The 4,474-nt window shown below is 37.1% G+C and overlaps 1 non-coding gene across 1 annotated transcript; it reads right to left on the reverse strand.

Annotated features, from left to right (window-relative positions):
* TRNAS-GCU lies at positions 276-357 on the reverse strand. The gene has a single exon. It is a non-coding gene; the product is annotated as a tRNA-Ser (tRNA).

Here is a 4,474-nt window from a genome sequence, read left to right on the forward strand (position 1 = left end):
CTCCTTCCATGGGATTCTCCAGGCAAAAATACTGGAGTGGGTTGCCATTGCCTTCTCCAGGAGATCTTCCAGATCTAGGGATCAAACCCAGGTCTCCCACATTGCAGGCAGATGTTTTAACCTCTGAGCCACCAGGGCTGACCCCCAAAAACAGAGGCGTGGATATCCAAAGTGGATATCCTCCCCACACAGGGATCGAATCCAAGTCTCCCACATTGTGGGTGGTGGTTTCTTCACCAGCTGAGCCACAACAGAAAGCCATAAACTCAACCGGACGTCTAGGATGGGATTCGAACCCACGCGTGCAGAGCACAATGGATTAGCAGTCCATCACCTTAACTACTTGGCCACCTTGTCGCACAGTGGAATAGCTATCAAAAGTAGAAACATAAAAAAAGAACAAAATAATGCCATTTGCAGCGACATGGATGGGCCTAGAGATTGTCATACTGAGTGAAGTAAGTCAGAGAAAGACAAATGTCATGATATCGCTTATATGTGGGATATAAGAAAAGGGTACAGATGAACTTATTTGAAAAAAAGGTAGAGTCACAAATGTAGAAACAAACTTATGGCTACCATGGAGTTAGGGGAGGTGGAATAAATTGGGAGATTGAGACCGAGCTATACACACTACTGTATATAAATTGATAACTAGTAAGCACCTGCTCCATAGTACAGGAAACTCTACTCAGTAATCTGTATTAGCCTATATAGGAAAAGAATTTTTAATAAAAGAGTGGATATATGTATATGTATAACTGATTTACTTTGCTGTACACCCAAAACTAACACAATGTTGCAAATCAATTATAATTTAAAGAAAGTAGGAGCATAGGACACCATATGCTTCTTGAAACAGCATACTAGGGCCTAAGGCAGAACAATACGGGGTTTCACAGTGCATCTATTTTAAAACAAAACATGAGAATTGTCAATAGACATCCTCTTGCTATGTTACTTATACAGGTCTTTTAGTGTAAAGAGTGCTTCTCCTTAATACAAGCAGGAGAAGTAGTGTTTCCCACATTAAAAATTAAGATGAGATTCAAAGAGGTGAAAGACACACCAAGACAATCAGAGTTAGTATATGCATGGAAAATCTAGATTTCAGGGCACCTTGTGTATACGATTCTGGTCCTTCTTTTGCATTCAATTCAGTTCAGTTCAGTCGCTCAGTCATGTCTGACTCTTTGCGACCCCATGAATTGCAGCACTCCAGGCCTCCCTATCCATCACCAACTCCCAGGGTCCACCCAAACCCATGTCCATCGAATCAGTGGTGCCATCCAACCGTCTCATCCTCTGTCGTCCCCTTCTCCTCCTGCCCTCAATCTTTCCCAGCATCAGGGTCTTTTCAAATGAGTCAGCTCTTCACATCAGGTGGCCAAAGTATTGGAGTTTCAGCTTCAACATCATTCCTTCCAATGAATACCCAGGACTGATCTCCTTTAGGATGTACTGGTTGGATCTCCTTGCAGTCCAAGGGACTCTCAAGAGTCTTCTCCAACACCACAGCTCAAAAGCATCAATTCTTCAGTGCTCAGCTTTCTATATAGTCCAACTCTCACATTCACACATGACTACTGGAAAAACCATAGCCTTGACTAGACAGACCCTTGTTGACAAAGTAATGTCTCTGCATTTTAATATGTTGTCTACGTTGGTCATAACTTTCCTTCCAGGGAGTAAGTGTCTTTTAATTTCATTGCTGCAATCACCATCTGCAGTGATTTTGGAGCCCAGAAAAATGCTGCCTCCATGGAAAGCCATTCTCTCAAACAAAATCATTACAATAATAAACAAAATAGTTTGTTCTATGAAAACGCAACCATTTTTAAAATTTATACTATAAAAATTTTTTTGAGCAGAAATAAATGATAATCAAAATAGATTCTTTCTTATCTTACTATATGTATATATCAATGGCTATTTAAATATCTATGATGTTACCTTATAAAAGCTGTTGAGTTTGCTTTTATGTTACTATACGCCCTGTCTTATATTTGGAACTTTCTTAGATTTTCTTCATTGACCTTGTTCCAATCACAAGCCCCACAATCTTTACCACTGTTTTAGAATAAAAATAGAATCAGCAAACATCATTTGTTAAAATGAAGCCCTCCTAATTCCCAATATTGACCCTGTTTTGAGTAACTGAAAGCCATGTGTCCTTCATCATGTGTTGGTTGTTGTCTAGAGAAGCCTTTCTCCGTGGCACTGCACATTAATTTACCTGAAGCCTGAAAAAAGAAAAAAAAAAAAGAAGCCATGCTAGAACCTAAATCTAGAAAAGTCAGATGTCTGAGGATATATTTTTGAGCCTCCTCATTTATTCTGATGCATGATGAGGGCTGAGAACCAGGGGCAGGGGGCTACTAGATGCTCTCCTCAAGAGAAAAAGTATGTAACCTCTTAAATTTCTATCTTCTTAGGCATAAAACTCTCTGATATGGTCCAGTCACCCTAGACCAAACACACTGCTGGCTCTACAGTCCCCTTTCTGATTCTTCACTTTTATTCAACAAACTAAATTTTCATTTTGCACATACATCCATACCAACTCCCACACTCAAAATCTCACATTCAAAGACAGAAGCTTTGGAGTCAGCAGTGACATTCTATAAAAAGACACTTCAATATTTCCTAAAAGAGGAATGTGTACACCATGTATAATTTTTGATTGCTGAAGAATAGACATTCAGTAAATAAATATTGACTAAGGGAAGAAATAAACATACTGACAAATAAAGAACAGACTAATATGTCAGTCAATAAGAGGTTCATACTACTACTTTAATTTGATGAGAAATATGAGATGTAGGATGGGATACAGGTCAGGAAAGTGGTTTGGGGAAAAAGCTTCATTAGCAACATTTTATTTAGACTGAGATAAATTGGAGAAGGAAACGGCAACCCACTCCAGTATTCATGCCTGGGAAATCCCATGGACAGAGGAGCCTGGTAGGCTATAGTCCATGGGATCGCAAAGAGTCAGACATGATTTAGCGACAGAGTACTGAGCAATAATTAGATTGAACCATAAGAAAGCAATGGCATTTGACTATATTTAACCACCCAAAAAACGGCAATTTAATCTACAACCTAATAATTTCCTATTGATAGCACAGTATATCATATTGTCATTTTCACTTACTTGATTTCTGATGGTTTTTCTTAATTGTATTTGTCAAAATCCTATGAAAATCCCACAAAGAAATGGAACTTAAAACACAGAGATAAAATTATTTATTGTAAATTAAAAAAAATTTCTATGCATACAATATTTACAATATTAAAGCAATATATTTAAAGGAGTACATCTAAGGTTGTGTTCCTTAGGGCTAAAGCCTCAGCTTATTTTTGATATATGATAGTGACATAGCCTCAGAACATGTGTCACATTTTTCTATGACTACATGAATTTCTCATACTAAATGGCTATAATAGCCAAGTCACAGCTTTTGGGTAATTAGAAGAAAAAGTTACTTTCTTTGGAGGACATAACTTTACAAGGGCAAGTGGCTTGAAGAGTAAATCCCAAGATGACTATCAGTCCCCACATGGCTTCTTGTCCAAGTACACACGTGCAGTGAACAACCTACACAACCATACATGGAGAACCTGTACATATTATTTTTCTAAATCAAAGATGATTTATTCTCCTTACTTGTTATAAATTCAGTGCCTAACTATAAGGAATGAGGCAGATATTACAGGGCAACAATATACCTAAAAACCAGCCAAAAGTTTGCTAGTCATTTATTATATAAAATTATACTAAATAACATTCAGATAGTAAGACAATGAACTTAGTTGAAAAAATTGCTTTTTTGTCATCTGCCCAACATGTCTAGAAACAGATCTCACTTTTTGGTATGTATGGTGTGGCTAAGCAGAAGAGTTTTACCTAAAACTTGGAATCAACTTCAAAGATCCCCTTTATAATGTCTCAGGGAAAAATTAAATTGGCAATAATGAGATTCAATAACCACCTCATTTGAAGCCAATTAAAAGGCAAGTCCCTACATTCAATTCAACAGAACTATTGGGAAAAAAAAAAAAAACTCTAGGCAGTTGTTTTTTTACCAGAGAAGGCTCAACAGAAATTCCATGGGAACTGCATAAAATCTATCCATTTGAGAGATTTTAGTTCTGAATGCATGAGGGCAATAGTGAATGGGTACAGCTTCTTACTCCCAAGTTTTTCCAAAGAGAAGAGAAATAAATAAGTAAATAAATAGTTAAATAAGTAATTGTATAAGTATGCAGGAGCCTCAGGCATAGAAAAAGAGGGCCTGGGAATCAGCTGAAACACCATAAAGCAAGGGTTCATATCCATGACCTTGAATGTTGAAAGACTTCTAATTTTAGAAGTCCTAATGTGTTTTGAAAATTAATTATTTCAATTTTATTAAAAGCAATGTATCATTCAGAAACTATAAACACTTGCCTCCTGATATCAGTGTTAACC

Source organism: Capra hircus, chromosome 20 (assembly GCF_001704415.2).
Source record: "Capra hircus breed San Clemente chromosome 20, ASM170441v1, whole genome shotgun sequence".
NCBI classification, from domain to species: domain Eukaryota; kingdom Metazoa; phylum Chordata; class Mammalia; order Artiodactyla; family Bovidae; genus Capra; species Capra hircus.